Source organism: Dipodomys spectabilis, unplaced genomic scaffold (assembly GCF_019054845.1).
Source record: "Dipodomys spectabilis isolate Male_0828 unplaced genomic scaffold, ASM1905484v1 ptg000121l, whole genome shotgun sequence".
Classification (NCBI taxonomy): domain Eukaryota; kingdom Metazoa; phylum Chordata; class Mammalia; order Rodentia; family Heteromyidae; genus Dipodomys; species Dipodomys spectabilis.
Genome location: NW_024870798.1, coordinates 2,889,261 through 2,912,582, shown reverse-complemented (window position 1 = coordinate 2,912,582; position 23,322 = coordinate 2,889,261).

Here is a 23,322-nt window from a genome sequence, read left to right as displayed (position 1 = left end):
TGAGAGGAAGGACAAAAAAAACCAAAATGCTTAACTAGGGATACAGGTTGACCCATGTAACAATGAGATGCACAATACACTATGTTGTAAAGTGAACTTTACAATTGAGGCCGGGAAATGGAGGGGGTTAATGGACTTGTGGAGGTGGGAGGGAAGGGATGGTAGGGGAACAATAAAGGAGGAGGTAACAATGCTTGTTAGGAAATGTACTCATTACCTTGCTCATGTAATTGTTACCCCTCTGTGCAATATTTTTACAATAAAAATGTATAAAAATGTTCTGAGATGGAAGAGTTTATTTCCTTTATTTTACTCATATAATTTCGTTAGCAAAGAAATTCATGCAAAACTCCGATATGAAGGTAATTTGAATAAATATGTTTGTGAACACACGCATGTGCTTAAGCACTTGCATGTGTGTTGGCGTGCTCAGAGTTTGAAATCAGGGCTTCAAGTCTTGCAAGGCCTTTTCTCTCTAGATTGGTGTGCTACTAAATGAGCTACATCTCCATTCTTGGCCCTTTGCTAGTTCATTAAAATTTTTGAAAAATAATCTCATGAATTTCATTTGCCCTGATTGGGTTTCAACTGTTATCCACAGATCTCAGGCTCCTGAGTAGGTATCCCAAGTAGTTAGGATTACAGGTCTGACAAACCAGCAAAGACTTTCAGAATAACGTTAAAAGTAGAAGAAAATTTACTTCAGAGGGGCATGTTTTAGCATCTCCAATTTTAAAGCATTTTGGAGTGATTATTTATGATTTTTTAAATTTTTGGTTACTTATAAGAAAGTAGATGATGATATTTAAAAGTTTTAGTACTTTTTAAAAAGGATACTGGAATTGTGGGACAGAAGAAATTTGCCTCTCTTTGGACCTCAATGTATAAGCTCAGCTCTGAGCATGATAACCCAGTGTCACCAACACAATCTGTGTTGAAGACAAATGTGACAGAAAACAATCACCATGGGCAATATGAATATTGAATTGAGAGTGTCATAGAATGGAGAGATTTTATCTACCTTTTGTGTATTGCTGAAAGACTTTTGGAAACTTTGACTCATTTCCTTCCTCACTGTGTGTGTCTTTAGGTCATGCACTTACTGCCTTTAATTACAATTCTTCTCAACACTAAAATGGTAATAACATTAGCATTATAGCAAATGTTATCTTAACAATTAAGGGAATAAAACTTGTGAAATACTTAACATAAACTTCTAGGAATGAGCTTTGAGTTTAGCCAGCATTCTTTTTAAAATACTAAATAGAATGTGATAAGTAGTACAGAAACCATTATATGTAGTTAGCAACCAGAAGTAATATCTATTGATCATGCTCTGCTTCCAACTTCTCTTGCTGTAAATCAAACTGGTTATCTTATGTCTTGATAGTGTAAAAATATCAGGGACAGAATGATGAAAGAATGTTGTAGACTGAGATGAAATCCATATGAAAATGTGCAAAACGGATAAAACATAAAATTATCTGAGCAGTATATTGTGTTTTACAACATTTAAGTTACATCGCAAAGATAAAGAAGACATAGAAGAATAAATTCATTTTTTTGTTGTCCCATCATAGGTCCTTAAAAGGATTAACTCTTTCCTCATTCTTATACAGGCATCATCAGATGAGAGGAACTGTATTATTTTTTTGTTTGCTTACTTCTATTTATTCTTCAGTTTGAAATCTGAGCTACTTGAGACTGAAAGAAACCAAGGGAAATTAGACAAACAGGCTTTGGAAAGAACAATCAATGTAAAATAAATAAACTACAGCCTTGTAACAGGTCTAACTAAATTGAGTTATATACTGTCAATTGTTAACACAAAATGATTTAAGCAATACCATGTTATTAAAAACTGAAAAATGTTAGGAGTTGCTACATTTTTTTTCTTTTATACTACCTTGAATTGATAATTGATCTAATTTAGCAAGATTAACGATGAGATTAACAGAAACTGGATCAAAAATGGACAAAAGGTTTGAATAGACATGTTCTCAATAAAGCCCTGAAAATTGCCTGTGGGTTTACAAAGTTGTGTTTAATACAACTTCTATGCTGCCTTAATGCTTTTTGAGCAGAAGTCATTAGAGAAATATAATTCAAAATTACTATGATACAACTTCATAACAATTATAACTTATCAAAAAATTAATGGAACCAGTTATGGTGGTAAAGGCTTGTAATTCCAAGCATTTAGGAGGTTGGATTTAAGTCTAAGGCCAGTCTAGGGTAATGCAGATAGTAAAAACCTGCCCTTTATTACCTTTGAAGAAAAGGTAATAATGTTGGTGAGAGTGTGGAGAAAAGGAAATTATGTACACTATTGGTCAAAAAACAGGTTAGTATTCTTGTTGTAGAAAGTAGTATGCAAGTTTCTAAAGAAATCCAAAGTTGAGATATCATGTGACCCACCAATCATGTGATTATTTCTCTCTAGGTAACTCGAAAATAAATCTGTAGTTCATTGTTATTCACATTATTCACAAGAGCAACCAAGATATAAGTCAATGTTCAGTGTTCAACTGCAGACTATTAAAGCAACTGTGGTACAAGCACAAATATCTTTTTCTGTTTCATCCTTAAAATAACAAGAGATTGCTCCCATTAGCCACAACTTACAATGACCTGAAAAATGTATTGGAAATGAAGAAAAATGTTGTGTTCTGATCTTTGTAAACACACACACACTCTCACATACACACACACACACACACACACACACACACACACACACACACACACACACACCAACCTCAAATATTAAGACAGAATTTTTTTTTAAGTAAAGAAAAGTGGAACATCTGGGGCATTTAGTTCACAATGTAGAAGATACTAGATATACAGTATGAGGTATAGAGTTGAAATGTACATGAGAATACAGGGGACAACATTGGCCTTAAATAGGAATGAAGCTAAATAAGTAGGAGTTGTTCTTCCTAGTAAGGTTGCTCTTTTAGTTGTTCTTCTTTCAGTAATGGATAAGATGAACGTAATTTTTTCAATATACCTGCCTGTTTGCAGAAATGATAACAAACAATATAGCAAAAATGTTGCAAGCTGAACATAGAACAAACTATCAAATTAAAATACATGAGATTATCCTTGATGTAAACTAATTATTACAAATAAGGGAAACCATGGGAACTATGTTTATTTAAGTCTGGCTTATTTCACTTAATATGATTTTTCCCAAGACCTTCATTTCCTTACAAATGAGGTAGTATCTTTCTTTCTGATGGAAGCATAGTATGTGTGTGTATGTGTGTATGTGACTGTGTGTCTCATTTTCTTGATCCATTCATCTACTGAGGGGCATCAGGGTTGATTCCATATCTTAGCTATGGTAAATATTACTGTGATAACCATAATTGTGCTGGTAGCTTTAGTGTGGCCTTGTTTGTGGCCATCTGGTTAAATGCCCAGAAGTAGGATTACTGGGTAATAGGGAGCATTATTGTGTACATCAAGGATAATATTAGTAGATGAGCAGAATAGCTCAATAGCTATGTACATATGACCGTATAAGGTGATTCTAAGTGAAATGAACTCCAAGACATGTTCTTTGTTGTTGTTGTTCTTAATGTACTACATGATTTATTTTTTTCCTTTTTTATGTTTTCCCACCTATGGTTAATCCCCTGTAGTCACTGTATTTGATTTTGGTACCATGCGTATTGTAAATATGTTGATCCGAACTGGGGAACGGGAAGGAAAAAAAAATAGTGAGACAAAGGACAAAGGGGGAAACTATGCAACAGTGTTACTCACAAAACAATAGCTTGGAAACGATCTTGGGAGGTGCGTTGGTAGGGAAGAGGGAGAAAAATGGGTGAAGGGGTAACAAGATAGAAAATAAATTAATTCATGACCTTAATTATGTAACGATAACCCCTCTGTACATTACCTTGACAATAAAATTAAAAATATATATATATGAGAGCAGCAATACAGTCGGTGGGACTAGGGGAAATGCTGTACTATACAAAGAAAAGTATAACAGCTGTGGAGAGCAGCAACTTGACTTTAATGTAGGAAGTAATAAACTAGCGTACAGATTTTCAGCCTCATATCAGTCACTAAAAAGGGAAAACAAAATGCATAATCAGCAAACCAATACAGATAAAATAGAAAAATAAACAATTGAGGTGAAGAGATGACTTGGATCAAGAATAACAAATGACACAATTAGAAAACAATAACAAGATGGTAAGTTTAATAAAAATTACCCATAATTCTATTAAATGTTGTTTACATCACAATTTGTTAGAACTATAATTCAAATCACAGTTTAATAGTATATCATTTTAGTAATAGTTTACTTAGTATTGATTACTTCATATTGAATGTTTAATATATAATTTTACTTTCTGCAGATATAGAAAAGAAAAAAATGAAACTAATTTTAATAAATTAATGTAATAATTCAAAGTGTATCCTACACTTAGCACTCATCTTAACATGAAAAAATAAATTATTGCACCTCACTCTTGGTATTAGGTGGAAGGGTTCAGCATTGTAGTAAAATTCACACCACACAATACAGGAGGGTATGACTCCTCTAATCTAGCTTAAATTGTGGAAATTTGAATTTTACATGCATGTTTAATTCCTGTCTAGGTGACATCTAAAACATATACAATCATATACACGAGGAGTATTTCAGATGATACTTAAAAGTCACATTATTAATTAAATTTTTATTATTTTGTACTAAATAAATATTTAAAGAGAGACTGAATTTCTGAGTAGATGATGGTGTATGTGTGCCAGATTATTCATATTGAGGCTTATTTTATATTTCTGACATTGTTTCTACAGTCGGATTTAAATTTCCATAAGGGGTTAAGTGCATTATATTGGATATATGGAAGTAAACTGAATGTTTATTCCATTAATCTTTTGCCACTTGTCTAATCCCAATATAATTTATCCATGTGTTTGATGTAATGAAAATAACAACAGATAAAAGCAAGATAAATCACTCTGTAGTCGACAAGTATTTTCACATTTATTTTCATAGTTGGTCCTCTTTTACACTACAGAATATTCTTGGGAAAATGTGCTCCAGGCTGGCCACAACTGCAGAATATTATGGTTTGATGAATCATAAGAGAAGGAAGGAAGGGGACCTTTCTTCCAAAAGTCTGCTCCATGGGATGTGATCTGTTTCATGGTGCTGAATTGGAAATGAACATTTTTCACAGTCAACCTTGAAAAGCCATCTTGATAGACCATTTCTATAAGTGGTTACAGAGGATTATTGATGGCTTTGCAAGGATGCCAGATTGACTCATTTTGAGACAATTAACAGGAATTTAGTTAGCTGTTTCTTTGTATCTTTAGGAGAAAAAACTCATTGACTCTAGGTCAGGGGATCATTGGGTCCCAGAGAAGCTACTACCTTGAATAGTAATCCTAGACCTCTAAAACAAACAAACAAAAAAAAAAAAACACACAAAACCAACCAACAAACAAAAACTCCAGTAAGCACAGCCTGTCAGGTCTGCTATCACAGACTACATGAAGTCAGGCAAAAAACAGAAGCTGAAAGTCATTTAGCTGATCAATAATATATTTTTTATGAGGCCGACTCAAATGAGACTCCAGAGAGTCAGAAAGACTGAACAGAGAGACTAAAATTGATCACACAAAGATTAGAAAGTAAAATTCCTTGTAGAACAAATAAATCATAGAAAGCCTATGCATGTAAGAACAAGGCAGAAAACCAAATTCCAGGAATGCACATTTTCTTAGAGGTCAGCTTAATGAATTATCAATGGAAATCTTTGAATTCTTAAATATTTGACCACATGTGAGAGAAGGCTGAAGAGAATGAAAATGTCATTAGTCACATTAGGAAGTAATCAAGCAAAGATTTGTTATAAAAAGAGAAAACAATTATTCCAAAAGTGGGTCTCATTTGTTTTGATGTAACAGTTCTTGATTTAGGTGCTAGCAATTGCCATACAACTGTTCAGTCCCACAGCTGAGTTGATACTGGCTGCAGTATTCCTGCATGAAGGAAAAGAGAAAATTTACAAATGTCTGATGAAATGAGTTGAAGGTGAAGTGTCCTAATACTGATATATGAGGTGTAGACAAAAGCGAAGAGGTGGATTTTCTTTTCTAAAAATCCTCCATTTTTAGCCTGGTGCCAGTGACTCACAGCTGTAATCCTAGCTAATCATGAAGCTGAGATCTGAGGACGGCGGTTCAAAGACAGCTTGGGCAAGAAAGTCCTTGAGACTCTTATCTCCATTTAACCACCAAAAAACCAGAAGTGACACTGTGGCTCAAGAGATAAAGTACCCCACCTTGAGTTGAAGAGCTCAGGAACAGTGCCCATGCCAAGACTTCAAGCCCCTCGAACAACAACAACAACAAAATCTCCCTTTTCTTGGACTGCCTACATCTTTTCCTAATATTCAACAAAGAAGCCATTTTGTCACCCACTACCTTTAAGTCCTATGCTAGCTATTGCAAATAGAATGATTTGGTATCTTATGTCAAAGGGTTCATTTTTGTGGAAACAAATGCCAGCAGTGGTAACTTTTTTTCCAGTCCTTGAACTCTGGACCTGGGCACTGAACATGGTTATACTTGTAGCTTTCATGTGAGCTTGTTTGTTAATTTTTGGATTACTGCCCATGTGGGGAATTACTGGGTCTTAAAGGAGATGTATATTTACTCTTTTCAGGAAACTCCGTACTGCATTCCACAGTGTTTGAACAATTTAATTTCCAACCAACAGTGTGATAGAGTACCCAATTGGCTGCATCCATGCCAGCATTTTCTATTGTTAGCTTTCTTCATAATGAACGTTCTAACTGGGAAGAGGTAGAATCTGTCTTGTTTACTTGTAGATACCAAAACTGAATGAATCCATGGAACCTATATTATTTTGTCTGCATTCCTTTCTCTTTTCTCTTAGTAGAATTTTCCCAAGCCTTTCATTTTTCTTAAGACTGGTGAAAAGTTATCCTTTCTAATGGGTGAATAGAAATCTATTGTGTATGTGTTTGTGTGTGTGTGTGTGTAAGATGACTATAAGCCCATGAGTTCATTTCTAAGCCTTCTGTTTCATCTGCAATTTTGTAATTCCATATTAAATTTGAATTGCTTTCTCGAATGCATTGAAGAATATTGTTGGGATTTTGATAAGTATTGCATTGTTAGTAGTTTGGGGGCAGTATTGCAGTTTTCACTATATTAATTCTTACAACCAGGAGCATTGAAAGACTTTCCATTTCCTTGAATCTCCTTCAGTTTCCCTTTTTATATTTTTAAAGTTTTCACAGTAGAGGTCCTTCACATTTTTAGTTAAATTAATTAATTCTCAGTTTTGTTGTTGGTCTTTTGTTTAGATTTGTTTTGATTTTGAGGCTAATACATATGAGGTTTTTTTTTTGGGTTTCAGCCTGGTTCATCCCACTGTTGGTAACAGAAAAACTACTGATTTTTGTGGGCTATATACCTTGCTACATTGCCGAGGTTTAACATCACTTTTACTATCTTAAGGCAGGAAGCTATAGGGTCATTTCATCTGTAAAAAGGGATAGGTTTACTTCTTCCCTATTTGGATCCTCTTTATGTTTTTCTCTTCCCTATTGCTTTTGCTAGATAGTCCACTACCATATTGAAGAGTAGTAGAGAGAGTGGACATCCTTGTCTCATTCCTGATTTTAATGCCTCCATACTTCCACTGTTACGTAATTGCTAGTTATCATTATCATATACATATTCAGTAGTATATTGAGGAACGTTCCATGCATTCCTAGCTTCTCATAACTTTTTAATCATAAAGGGGTATTGCAGGTTGTTAAAAAGCTATTTCTATATCCAAATAGACAATGATGTGTTTCTTGTCCTGGCTTCCGCTGATGGTTTGTATTGTGTTTACTGACAAGAATATTGAATCCAATTGTATCCCTATGCTCAATCCTATCTGATCATACGATGTGATTTTTTTGTTAGTGGCAGAAATTGGTTGGTGAGAATTTTTTAAGAAGTTCTGTATCAATGCTGATCAAAGAACTGGGTTCATAGTTCTCTTTCTTTGGTGAGTCCCTATGTGATTTGGGAAAGAGTCTAATTCTAGCCTCATAGAATGTTTTGATAATTCCATTTCTCTTTCTATTCCATTGAAGAGTTAGTTCTAACTACTGTAAGTTCTTTGCAGGCCTTAATTTCATGGTAAATTCATTGAGTCCTAGATTTTTCTGGAATGGAAAGTGGTTTATTGATATTTCATTTTCATTACTTCTTATGTGTTACCTCTTGGTTCAGATCAAGTATAGGAAAGCATGAATTTCTCCAGGATTCTCCAGGTGATTGGCATACGGTTTTCAAAGTACTCTCTTGTAAACTTCTTAATTTTTTCTTATTTATGTTGTGATGTCTCATTTTTGTCTGTAATTTTCTCTATTTGGGTGAGTTCTCTTATTATTTTGGGGCGGGGATTTTATATCATGAAGGTGATATACTGAAGGGTGGGTTACAGTTACATAAGTAATGAGTAAATTTTTTGTGTGGGGAGGGGGTCCGGTCGTGGGGCCTGAACTCTGGGCCTGGGTGCTGTCCCTCAGCTCTTCAGCTCAAGGCTAGTGCTCTACCACTTGAGCCACAGCGCCACTTCTGGTTTTTTTCTTTTTGCCAATGTGGTGCTGAGGAATCGAACCCAGGGCCACAGGCATGCAAGGCAAGTGCTCTACCACTGAGCTACCTTCCCACCCCCATGAGTACATTTTTTAACAGTATTACCCCTTCCTCATTTTGTTCTCCTTCCCCCAACCCTGACATCCTACTCCCCCAAAGTTGTGAACTTCATTTCTAACATATCGTCTGTATATCACTGCTGCTTTGGTTAATCTTTGTCCCACCATTTCTGTGATTTACCTTCCCTTCCCCAAATCAGATTAATTTGTCTATAAGACAAAGGGTACAGAAATAAAAAAAAAAAAACCAGTGACTACAGGGAATAAACCAAAGGGTAAAAACTAAATAGAAATAAGTAAAAATTGTTCACTATACAATCATCTTGTATCCATGTCTTGGAGCACATTTCAATAAGCATCATTTTATATGGTGATATGCATATTGCTATTGAGCTATTGTGAATATCCTAGACATATTCTATTTTTTCCAAATGAGTGAAAACCTGTAGACTCTGATTCTTTGGGTCTCGCTTGTTTGACTTATTATGTTTTCCAAGTGATTCCATTTCCTTACTAACGGGGCAATGTCATTCATTCTGACGGAAGCATAGAGTTTTGTGAATATATTCGACATTTTCTTGATCCATCATTGCTGGGTCATATAAGAGCTCTATTGAGGAACCTCTATACTTCATTACAGAGTATTTGAACAAGTTTACATTTCTACCAGTAGTGTAGTAATGTTCCTTTTTGGCCACATCCCCACCAGCCCAGCATCTCTTATTATTAGTTTTCTTCATAATGGTCATTTTAACTGGGGTGAGGGTGGAATCTAAATGTTGCTTTGATTTGCACTGCTTTTATGGCCAGAAATGTTGAGTATTTCTTTATGTGTCTTTAGGCGATGCATATTTCTTCTTCAGAGAGGTCTCTCTTTACATCTGTAGCCCACTTATTAAGAGGGTTGGTATTTCTTGGAGGATATGTTTTTTGGATGACATTAACTTTTTGGGCTCTAAATATATTTGAGATATGAGGCCATTGCGCGTTGCAGAACAACTAAAGATCTTCTCCCAATCTGTGTGCTTTTTATCTATTTATCTACGTAAGTTCTCATCTTAGTCAGATTTAGTAAGGATCTGTCAAGTCTGTTAATTTATTTAAAAAACCAACTCTGATTTAGTGATTCTTTCTATGTTTTATTTTGTCTTTATTTAGTTATTCTGATTTAAACTTTTTATTTGTTTCTGTCTATTGCCTTGGGTTAGGGCTTCTTCCTGTTTTCAAGGAGCTTGAGTTATATAATTAAAATATTCATTTGAGATTTCCCCAATTACTTGCTGTAGGCACACAGAGCTATAAATTTTCGTGTAAGTACTGCAAATATCAGAGTAGCTGGTATTTTGTGTGTTCCTTTTTGTTAAATTCTAGAAACTTTCAGATTTCCATTCTAATCCCTTCAGTGTTGCACTGGTCATTCAGTAACTTTTTGTTCAGTCTTCATGGGTTTGAGGTTTTTTTTTTTGGCTTTAGCTGTTTAATACTAAGTTTGTTCTGTTATGGCCTGACAAGAAATGGGAATTCATTTAATTTTTTTTTCAATTTGGACAGAATTTCTATGTGACATAAGATATTTTCTATTTTGAAGAATCTTCCATGAGCTGCTGCAAAGAATGTATAGTCTGACATTGAATGTATATCATGTAGATGTCTGTAAGGGATAGATGGTCAATGTAGTTATTTAGGTCTGCAGTTTCTTGGTTGAGATTTTCCTGCATAACCAATCCATGGAAGGGAATGATGTGTTGAGATGTCTTTTTAGGCTAAATAGTATTTGGTTGATGAAGTGGGATGCTGCAGTATTCAGGGCATTAATATTTAGACTTGTTATATCCTCCTAATGGAGAGTTGCTTTTATCAATATATAAATGTCTCTTCCTACTAATTTTAATTTTAATTCTATTTCATCTTATGTTAGTAATTCTGCTGTGGCCTGCTTATGGTCTCCATTTGATTGAAAATTTTCCTTCCAGCGTTTTAGTTTGAGTATGTGTTTGTTTCTGTCAATAAAATGTGTCTCTTTTAGATACTATATGGATCCGTCTTGTTTTTTGATACTACTATCTAATCTATGTCTTCTATTTGGAAATTTAAGTCCATTGATATTGAGAGTTAAGACTGAGAAATATCTGATAAATCCTGCTATATTATACATCTGTTGTTAGGAGTTGTGCCTCATCTACTCTTAATATATTTACCTTGTTCTCTAGTAGGGAGCATTTTATATAACCAGTTCCTCTTCTTCTTGACATTCTCTATGTAGGATATATTTGATGAAGTTCTATCCTGATAATTTGGTGGACAAACGTTGTTTCAAGTTTTCTTTTTCATGAAATATGTTTATATATCCTTTAAATGTAAAGGAGAGTTTGGCTTGGGACCATACTCACGGTTGGTAGTTGTTTACCTTTAATGTTTGTCATATATAATGCCAGGCTCTCTTTTTACCATATCAGCTAAGAAATCTGTATTTATTCTGACTGTATATCCTATATAAATAATGTATCTTTTTTCTATGGCAGCTTTAAGAATCCTTTCCTTGATCATTAATGATCCTCTAATGGATTATGATGTGGTGGTGGATTGCTCAGTTCTAGAATTCTCTTTGGTTTCTATAGCCTTCTCTTCTCTGAATGAGCCTATCTTGCTGGATGTTTGGCATGTTCTCTGCTACAATTTTGTAATATGCTTCCCATCCATTTATTTTCTTGCTCTTCTCCTTCTTGATACCTATTTCCCTGAAATTTGATCTTCTAACTGAGTTTTGAAGTTCTGGAAAGATCATTTGTTATTTCTTGGAGTTTTTCTAAATGATTATCTCCTCTTTCCTATTAGGCCTATTCTGTCTTTGACCCTGAGATTATCTTCTATGTCATCTATTTACTGTGGAGATATTCTACTTTGTTTTTGATTTCCCTGTCTTCTAATTGGTCATTTTTAGGGGCTCTATCTTATTAATGCTTTGTTTTAGGTCTTGCATTGACTTTCTGTACATTTTTATCTTTGGGTGGGGGAGTTGCAAGGGTTGTTTTCTTAGCTCTGTATTCTCTCATATCTTTTAACTAGGCATCCATTTTATTCTTGGACTGCTTTGTATTTTCAGAATTTATTTATCTTTCTGTTTGTAGTCTCCGTGAATTATTTTTCTAATGATTGGTTGGTCTCATCTTGTTCACAAATTTTCTTGTAGAGGTTTTCTATCGTTCCATTAATCACATTTTTCAGCCATATATGTAATGTATTTTGGTAACTATCTTCTAGATCCTTGATTGTCTGTTCTAATGCCTGGTTATTTACTGTGTGAATTATACTACTTTGACATCACTTTTCTTGTATTTTTCTGATTTGTTCTGTCCATTTGGAGGTTTTCTTTTTGGGGGATCTATGATCTTAATAGGTAAATCTCTATGTTCTTGGTTGATTTGCAAGTGTTGGTTTAGTCTTCTGTTGTGATTTGCTTTTCAAGAACTCTAATAACAACAGATGATGGAGGGGATGTGGACAGAAGGGAACTTTACTGCATTGTTGGTGGGCATGTAAAGTTATTCAACCACTTTGGAAAGAAGTATGGAGGTTCCTCAGAAGACTCCACATAAAGTTCCCCTATAACCCAGCAATTCCACTTTTGGACATTTACCCAAATGGTCACAAACAATACCATACTAAATCTACCAGCACAACTCTGTTTATTGCAGCATTATTTACCATAGCTAAGATATAGAACCAACCCAGATTCCCCTCAGTAGATGAATGGATCAAGTAAATGTGGTGTATATACACAATAGAATTCAATGCCTCCATCAGAAAAAATAACATTGCCCCATTTGTTAGGAAATGGAAAAACATTATATTAAGGGATGTAATCCAGTCCCAAATAAACATAGGTCCCATGGTTTCCCTTATTTGCAATAATCACTGTGTGTCTGAGACAAGCAAAAAAGGTCAGACAAGTTGATGTTAGGTGAAATGAACCCCAAGGTAAGGATTCAAATGATTTTTTTCTTTATTGCAATTGTTCCTAACATATTTATAAGATGATTTCTTTGTTGCTTTGAATGTCCCTCCCCCACGGTATAACCCCTGCTTTCACTGTATTTGATGTTGGTATAATTTGTGGAGGGGATGGGAAAAAACAAATCATTTAAACAGGGATACTGGTGGATGTATTGCAGCGATGAGATGTACAAGTCATTATGTAGAAAAGGAACTTTCAACTTTGGCTGGTGAGAGTGTGGGGCGGGCAGGGGGGTATCTGGAGAGCCGGGGGAAATAAGAACAGATGGGAAAGGGAAAAAAAGGAGGATACAACAATGCTTGATGAGAAATGTACTCATTATCTTGCCCATGTTATTGTTACCCCTCTATGGTATTTTCACAATAAAATAAATAAATCGATGTGCTAAAGAATAGATTCTAAATGTAATAGTTAATGCTATTGGATTACTTGAAGACAATGGTTTACAGAAAAATTTAAATTTCAGATATACTGTAATATTCCAATAAACACGTTAAAGAAATATAATTTAAAATTTCACGGCTCAAGGCAAACCCTGACAGGAAAGTCTGAAAGACGCTTATCTGGAAACAGGAAGTGACACTGTGGCTCAAGTGGTAGAGGGCTCCTCTTGAGCTGAAAAACTCAAGGATATATTTACACCCAGGTCCTGAGATTAAACCTCATGACTGACACAAAGACAATAAAATTTAAAGAATTAAAGCATTAGAGCTGGGAAGGAGATTCAGTAGTAGAGTGCTTCTCTTGCATGCATGAGGTCCTGAGTTCAATTCCTCAGCACCACATAAGCAGAAAAAAACTGGAAATGGCTCTGTGGCTCACGTAGTAGAGCTCTAGCCTTGAGCTGAAGGGCTCATAAGGGTCATTGCCCAGTCCCAGAACTCAGGCCCTCCTACCACCACCACCAACAGCAACAAATTAAAGCATCAAACAATCTGAAGATGTTGTCCAGAATAATGAGTGAGGTATCATCCATTTACATGACTTAGTGACTTTAAACTTAGTTTACCAGGGGAGGTGGTGGGCAATTTGTGTGTTTGCCAAAACCTGCAAAATTATTTTGTACTTTCCCAAGGAGGAAGAAAGGAGGGAATGGGGGAGGAGGGGAGGTGTTTGGTGAACTTGCCTTTTGGTTCAGTGGTTGTTTTCTGGAGACAAATTCAGAGAAATTCTGCTTGCAATCCTGGTTGCATGGGGAATGAAGAAGCCATGGCCTGGAAGTGGTTTTGTCCTGTCCTTGGCCTGGTTCCAACCACCACTGGATAATCCATGTCCCACTTCAGGACCAAGATGCCTTGAAGACTACTGATCCACTGGGAAGGTGGAACTAACCACAGCCAGAAAAGGCAAAAAATGCAATGCTGAGGGCAACACTGGAAATCTACCCCAGGGAGAGATTTTTAAAAAATATTTTTATTGTAAAAATACTATACAAATGTTTTACAGTTACATGAGTAGGGTAATGAGTACATTTCCTATAGAGCATTGTTACCTCCTCCTTTGTTTTTCCCCTACTACCCTTTCCCTCCCCAACTCTTCAACTCCTCCCTCCTTGACCCCTGCCCAACATTGTAAATTCATTTTCGGCTCATTGTCCAGTACATCTCATCATCACAATGAGTCAACCTGCATCCCCATTTCAGCATTCTGCTATATCCCTTCCACTCCCCAAATTACAACATATGTATATAAGGTGCAGAGCACTGGAATCAAATACAGTGAAAACAGGGATTATACCATGGGGGGATAAACCTACAAAAGAATCACATAGTGCATTATAAGTATATTAAAAACAAAAGCAAGAAAAAATAAAACACTTGTGTCTCTGACTTTGGGTACATTTCGCTTAACATCTTCTTATATGGTCATATTACAATAGCCTTTGATCTTCTTTGCTTGTCCTTGACATGTGCTAGTCCTTGCAAACAAGGGAAACCATGGGTTCTATGCTTTTAAAACTTATTTATATCTCCCACTTCTTTTTATCTCAGTGAAAGAAAATGTTAGAAAGTAGAAATTATATGTGGCTCCTCTTTCTTGCAGTACTATGAAGGGGAGTGGCACTTCCTAATGGGAGTCCTGGGATGAAAATCACACCAGCCCATGTAGACCCATCAGAGGTCCGTGTGGTGACTTTGAGGAGATTCAGAATACCTCTTTGTTGTTGCTGCATGGACAGCAGTTGTTGCTGTGGGCTGTAGCCAACGAAGCTCCATGAGTGACCAAACCAAGCAACCCAGATTCAGATTCCAAAGCCAGGAGGGAAGGCAAGGCAGACCTTAACTCCTGCCTTCCATCTGTGCAGCCTACACTGACAAGGCCAGACCCATTGCTGCCCTGCTTTGGAGCCCAATGAGGTTAGGGGGTGAGCTCATTGCCTCCAAACGGAGCATCTCCGGAATGGCACTGAGAGCTGGGCCCATGTGGACCAGAAAGACAATGGAGGAAGCTACACAACAAAGCCAAGGGGGCTTCAGGCCCCAGGTGCTGTAGCTGGTGCACTGCAAGTACAGGCTCATCTGGCACTGATGGGCATATGCAGCGATGGCCCTATATTCTGAGTCCACAGGGACCATAAAATGGAGGTCCACAGAGATGCTGAAGGGGCTCCAGTTTGCTGAGCTGCTGCAGCTGTCTCAAGCTGGCTGGCAGAGCGGCCAGCACATGGCTCCAGTTCCCAGACTGCCTTACAGACTGATGAGGTGAACCAAGGCTGGGCTGCCTGGCCCCAAAGGTGCAGACTGCATGTGCAGCCTTCCTTCTCCCATGGATCATGCACTGTACAAGCATGGTGTCCCCCCACTCTACACTCATGGGGGCAGGGAGTGACCCCAGAACATAGTGTCCTGGGATGGCCCACATGCTCAGGACCACCGCAGACTAGTACCAGCACAGCTGGAGGAGGATAGGGCAGCAGTGGAATCAACTGCAGCCCCATGGCTGCCAGCTCCTGGGTGAAATTGAGCAACAGAGACCAGGAAGTTACATGGGCAGGGTGGGCGGGGCTCATCCGGCAATGCTGGAGAGCATGCAAACACTTCCACTCACTGCACGTGCACCAGAAGGGAAGGGGCCCCACTTCGCAATGGGTGACCTGAGGAGGCAATCATACCTACAGGGACTACAGAAATGGAGGTTCACGCTGTGATTTGAAAATTGCTCCAGGGCACAGGCTTGCTGCAGCACTGAATAACTGGCAAAAAAGAAATAAAAAGGAAAGACATCTACTAAAATTTTTCATCAATGATAACCTATTATAATTTAAAAAGAGTTACTTCCCTCTTGTCCTATATTTTTGCATGTGGCCCTATGAATTAACCAGAAATCTCCAGAATTTCTTCATGCACAGTAATACAAATAAATATAGCTATACAAATAAATATGTACTACTTCTTACATTGTAGCTAGTAGGTTTTGATTATGCTTTCAGTAGCAGCCACAGTAACACTAATCCTAGGATTGCTGGCGATCAGAAGATTAAGTCCAGACAGGAAAATCCATGAGATATGTATCTCAAATTAAGTACTAAAAAGACAGAAGAAAACCTGTGGTTACGTGGTTTAGTGTCATCCTTGCACAGAATAAGCTGATGACATAACCCAGGCCTGAGTTGAAGACCTGTGGTGACTTCACACACACACACACACACACACACACACACACACACACACACACACACATACACACACACACTTCCCAGTTAGAGCAAGTAGAATATCTGTTTTCCCGGTAACATTTCTGAGTAACTATCCTATATCTTTGGATATTTTTGAAACCTGTAGCATCAACTTACCTAATTTTAATAAATGACACCCTGTTCATTATTATTTAATCCTGGTTGCAAGACACATTTTCATGTAGAAAACTGTTTGTTCCCAAAATCCTGACTGTTTTGGTTTGTAAGAATGAAATAATTGTGCCTTTAATTCAGTAGTTCAGAAATTAGAAAAGTAACCCTAACCTTAGAAGCAATTGCTTTTGGATTCAAAATGCCACACAAATACATTAGATTTTATTCATCCTATCTTTGTTTCAACTCATCTTTCTTAAAACAGTTTGTGGATTTACTCCATATCGTGACATTTTACTCCATATCATGCCATAACCTGAACTCTAACTGGAAGTTTTAGGCTAACCCTCACACTAATCATACCCTAATCCTAATATTATTAGCAGTTTCCTATTTCATAGTCATCCTAATTCTAACTTGACTTGTTATTCGAAGATATACTTCCAGTTTGACCCTAAATTTTCCATTTTCCTAATGCTAAAACTAAACACAGCTGGAACTGAAACCTAACTTTCCACCTAATGAGAGTCCAAAATTAATTTTAAAAAATACTCTAATTTTTGTCATTCTAATGAATACTCCAATTTGCACTCTGGAAATGAGTTTCAATTTGCCCTAATTCCAACAAATTTCCTAACTCTACCTCTGAAGTGATCTTGTTCCCTAATATGTACCATAATATTAATTGTCCTCAAATTCTCTTATCAGGAAAAATACTGTAGTTTCCATTGATCCTACCGTTTCCTAAATCACTATATCCTAAAACAGTTTCAGATTTACTTACCATTTACTCCATTACTTAAAGCTAACTCTCAACAAATACCTGGCTGGAAAATTCTCATTAATAATTACAAGAATGATCACTGAGAAAAAAATATAATGATAATGCTATAGTGACTATTCAATCTGACATTTTTGCTTCATTTCTTAGTGAAATCTTAATTTTATAAAAAAAACTTTCTTATTTATAACACTAATTATAATTAGAACAAAATACTGACCCTGATCTTAATCCAAAATATATATCAATACTAACATTCACACAAGTACACTAATTTTCACTCATCCTAACTTGATTCAAATAAGCCTTCCAAACATAGGTTTCAATTCTTTTCCAAAATCTTAGTTATTTTCTAACCATAAACTTAATCTTAACTGGAACATTGAGAATAAACAGAAGCCTAATTGCAAGGTGATTCTAATATTAATAGCACTACTCTAGTTAACATCCATTCTAGCTGGGAAGGTGGCCCAGTGGTAGAGCGCTTGCCTTGCATGCCTGAGGCCCCGGGTTTGATTCCTCAGCACCACATAATCAAAATAGAAAAAAGCCGGAAGTGGCGCTGTGGCTCAAGTGGTGGAGCACTAGCCTTGAGCTGAAGAGCTGAGGGACAGTGCCCACGCCCACAGTCCAGGCCCCAGGACCAGACCCAAAAATAAATAAATAAATAAATAAAACATTCATTCTAATTCTTAAAAGGATTATTCTAAAATTTATCTTCAATTTGAGCCTCATTTTTCTTAGCATCCAGAATTTATATGATCGTTAAAAAAACTATAAATATAAATAATATTTGCAAGTGTTCCGATCTCAAGAATACCCGTGGGGTAAAAATGATGCAACCCAGTTTATTGTGGTGTTCTTTCCAGAACATGTATGGCATCACACTAACAGAGTTGTATTTTTTTCACAATAGAGATAAGCTTTCCATGATGTGAATTAAGGGAAGTTTGAGGTGTACCCTAAAAGTTCTAAACTGTTGGGCTAGGATGACTCTATATAATAAATATTAGGATTGGTGGTTATAAAAATCATAGCTTACTGTGATAAACAATTGCTTACTCTTGAAGAATTATTACCGATGCTACATAGTTATATCCTCGACCAGAATGTGGTTATTTTTCTGTTGACTCTCAATCTGTAACACCATGTTGGAAAATGCATCTATTGCAGAATTACAGAACATGCAAGCCGGTACTGTTTTGAATCTCTCAGGTATGGAATCTTCCGAATTTGAAAATGAGTAGTTACTAGTCATTTGAATGTTGAAGAACACATATATTCTGTTTTCTTAACAACTTATTTAATTTTAAAAGTTATAGGTTTCCATAGAATTAAACTGTTTTCGCTTTTAGTACTATATTTATTCTTTTTTTTTCAAAATATTGGTAAGTATATTGTGAAAATATTGTCCAGTCAGATAGCATTCAAGTTAATGGTCCTCTGATTAAAATGGGGTAATTAATTCAAATTACATGCCAAACAGTATTGATTTTTAAAAAGTTACTACATAAAGAATAATATTTACTCTACCAATACAGTGAAATTTTATTTCATGCAGCTTATTTTTTAAATTTAATTTTATTGTCTAAGTGATGTACAGTGGTGTTACAGCAATTTTAAGGTAGTGAATACATAACTTTTCAAACTTGTTACCGCCTCCCTCATTTTCTTCAGTTTTCCTTCACCCCAATACCCCTCACAAGGTGTAATGTACATTTCCAACATATTGTCTTGTGAGTATTACTATTGCATTGGTTTGCCTTTGTCCTTTGTCTCACCATTTTGTTGTTCCTCTTCCCTTCTCTAATTAAGTTAAATATATGCACAATACACAGGCTACCAAAATCAAATACAGCAGGGAATAAAGCATAGAGGAATAACCCAAAAGAAAATAGAAATCACATAGTACATTAAAAACAACAACCGCAAATAATACTCTCGGTTTCATATCTTGGAGTTCATTTTGCTCAGAATCAGCTTATATGGTTATATATACGCATAACAAAGCCACTTGAAAATAATAGTTTCATGGGCACTATATCATGAAAACAACATGTTAACTGTTTTTGATGGTAAAGGTGGAGTTAGGATTGGTGAATTCGCGGTTCTAATAAAGGAAATTCAAAAGTGTTTTAAAATTATAACAGGTAAATTTTGATTTGTTCAAAATTTTTCACAACTTAGCCTATTATGAAAATTTTAAATTGTCTGGGAAAATAGGCGTTCATGCAAAGTAATCCATGGAGACTTAGCTGAGAGGGAGCAATGTGGGTGAAGATGGCTCATTTTCACACTAAACAAACAAACCTCAGAAACCTTGCTATATATCCTGTAGGTTCCCTTGAGAATTGTCTTTACCCAGGAAATCTGCTCTTACTGTGTGAAACAAGGTTGTAGTGGAATTTAAATTCAAAGTTCTTAGAAAAAAGACATCAAAATTTGTGAATTGACTTTAATTACCAAACAGTAATTCTCTGAAAAATATAATTTGGGTCCAAATATTTAGGGAGAAAGTGCCCTCAACAATGAAAGAAGGTACTGGGTTTACATTTTTGTTTGTAATACTTTCCAAAATGTCTTTGTACATGACACACTGAACCACAGAAAAAAATCTGATTGGATACTTGAAACAAATGATTTCACATTTCTTAGTAGCTCACAAAATATAATATCCTCATTATCATGAGATAGTGAAGAATTCTCTTATTACATAAGCCAAAAAGTTTTGGGATCAGAAAAGAATTGAGCAAAATGAAAAGACAACAAACACGCTCTTAGAAGCCCTAGCTAAGCATATTGGCTTCAGCATTGGAGGGAGGCCAAACTTTTTGACATATTGTCTTAATATTTTTGCTACCTAAAGTGATTTTACAGAGCCTATTTAGCTCACTGCAATGCAGAACAGATTGAATGAAGGCATGAAAATAAATTCCACATCCAAATAAAAGAGTTTTAAAAGGAAAACCATGAAGATGTAGTGTGGGTAGAGCCGGTCAGATATGGTTGAGTCAGCTAGAGTAGCAGTTGAAGCACATTTCCTGCTCATAGAGACGTGACCCACAGGCATCACTGCCTAATTTGCCAGCCATGAGCTGTCCATGCTCCCTACATGCCCCCGGGGGAACAATCAGTGCCTGTCACCAAGCAGTGCCCATCACAAGTGCCCATCATCAACTCCCCACTAAGTAATTGGCTGGGAAGGACTCAGGAGGTTGGGAAAGCTGGGGCTATAAAATCCCCACCTTGTGCAGAAATAAACAAGACCTGATTAAGCTTGTTCTCCCAATGTGTGTTCCTTGTGTGTGTCATTCATGCTTACCTCCTGATGGAGATCTAACCCTACAAGTGGCACCCAAGGAGGGGCTCGATCGCTTTTGGCAAATGGGCGTTTTAGGATCTAGTGCAAGGTTAGTGTCTCCAAGGGCAATCTTCCCCCCACACCACGAGAGCCTCAATCACGAGCACTTGTTGCCCTGCTCCGGAGTAGGCAGATTAAAGTATCACAAAAGGAAACTAGTTTAATATGGGAAATAGTGAGTGAATTGTGTCTCTGGATTGATTCTGGAATTGGAATCCAGACAGGTGGACCCACGTCCTTCAGGCAGCTCATAAAAAGGAAGTCTGTGAAGGCACTGAGCTGCCCCTAAACTTTTACCCCATCATAGTAGCTATTCAAGCCTGTCTTTCAGGGAAAGAAGAAGGGGAAACTCTGCAGGCATTTAACACCTCGCTGCAAGAAGAAACAGAACAAAAGGAAAATTGCAAAGCTGCTCAAGCACTCCTATCTTCTTATGACACAGCAAACAATTCCAGCAAGAACACAGATAACCAACCACTATCAGGTGATGCAGGGGGGCAGCCAGCTACACTTGTACAACTGCCTCCCCCACACTATCAGTCACAGGAAGCCTGCCCAATCACTTCTTTTGGCTCTTTAGGCCAGCCTGGGAACTCCCCTCAGAAAACTTTGTATCCTTGGGCAGAGATATCCAACTTTGCCCAAGAACAAAAACCCCTTGTTCCCCATGTAATACAAAAGTTGTTCATGGGCCCCACAACTACCGTGGCAACGACAGCCAAGCCTATAAATGAACCCCAGTTCATGTTCCCGGTAATCGTCCACTGAATCTCTGCACGACCTAACCAATGGTACGCCCATGACCCAAAAGTTCTTGACAAATACTGGGCCGCTGTCAGGGAAGATGGGTTACACTCCCCGAATGCTCAACAGATGCTTGAAACCCTTAGCATTGATCTTAACTGCCCCCATGTTTGGAAGAGCTTAAGGAGCACAGCATTATCTTCAGGGTCTTCCTTTGATGGAAGGCTGCTTTTTAAGAAGAATGTGAACAACAAAGTGCATGAAATATCGCTGCCTGAGAGCAGGATGCCACCATGGGGGACCCTGATTGCTTAAAAGGGAGGGAGCTTATGTGTCTCCTGCCGCACAAGCAGTGGCACCTCCGCAGTACTTTGACCAAGTAAGCCTCTGTGCATTTCGAGCTGTCTCCTCAGTCCCTTGTAAAGAAGGGGACAAACAACTAAAATCACTCATACAATGTCCCAATGATCCTTTCACTGACTTCGTTGCCAGTGTTCAAGAAGCAGTGGCCGGGAAAGTATCCCACGCTGGAGCCCGAGATTGCATCCTAGCCACCAAAGATTTGTGGACATAAACTCATGCTATGAGTACCCTTCGCTGCCTTTCGCCTCTATGACTGCCAGTGCTCACGCGCCCCCTAATGGCACAATGGGAAATCGACCTTGTTGGGGATGTGGCAGGAACTGGTCATTTTAAAAAGGATTGTCCATCACTCTGGGGCTCATCCAAAAGAAAACAACCTCCTTCTGTATGCCCTAAAGGCAAAAACAGTTTTCATTGGGCCTCTGAATGCTGCTCTATGACTCAGCCTTTCAACTAAATAAGGGGCAGTCCTCAGCCCCGACCCCAATAGGACAAAGGCAACAGCCACCACCTCAAGTGTTATGGACTATTCCTATCCAAAATGGAAAAGCTAGAATGAAACTTAAAATCAATGGAACAGAATTTAAGGTCATCATTGATACGGGAGCTGACTGTACAGTCCTTAGAAAAGATGAAGTAGAAGGGTTGGGATTGAACCTAATTCCTGGTCCCTGCATACAAGGTGTCGGTGGAAAAACAGATTCCCTCCATGTCCAATGGCCTGTAAGATGTGAAGACTGTGATGGAGCCACCGGGGTTTTTAAACATCTTGTTGACCCTGGCCTTCCATGCAATCTTTGGGGAAGAGATGTCCTCACTAATATGGGTACTCTGATAACAACAGAGGATAAGGCTTTTTATGAAGACATCATAACCGATCAAGCCATTAATCACCCACAGTACCCCCAATTCTAATTGTCACTGTTGCATGACCAGAGCCAGTTCCACTCCAATGGGACACCACCAAACCCATTTGGGTCGAGTAGTGGCCTATTTCCTCTGAAAAGCTCCCTCATCTCCAGGCTCTAGTGGAGGAGCAACTAAAAAAGGGACACATAGAACCTAGCATCAGTCCCCACAATTCCCCATTTTTATTATCCAAAAAAGTGCTCAAGGGAAGTGGAGATTTCTCCATGATCTATGTTCCATAGTCATATGAAAAAGATAGGAATGCTTCAACCCGGACTTCCACACCATTCTGCAATACCCAATTATTGGCACATTGCCATTATTGACATCAAGGACTGCTTTTTTCCACCCCCCTACATCCCAAAAATAAAGAATATTTTCCATTCTCAGTATGGGAACTTAATTGTCAATTACGCACTCATAAATATCTATGGAAAGTTCTCCCTAAAGGTATGAAAAATAGCCCTTCTATATGTCAGATGTATGTTGCCCATGCTATTAGGCCTTTGCTTTCCAAATGCTTTTGTGTCCAATACATGGATGACATTTTAATTGCACATAAAGATGCTACAACCATGCAAACCTGTTTAACACAACTCAAGGAGAGCCATACAGTGCTGGGCCTTCATATTGACCCCG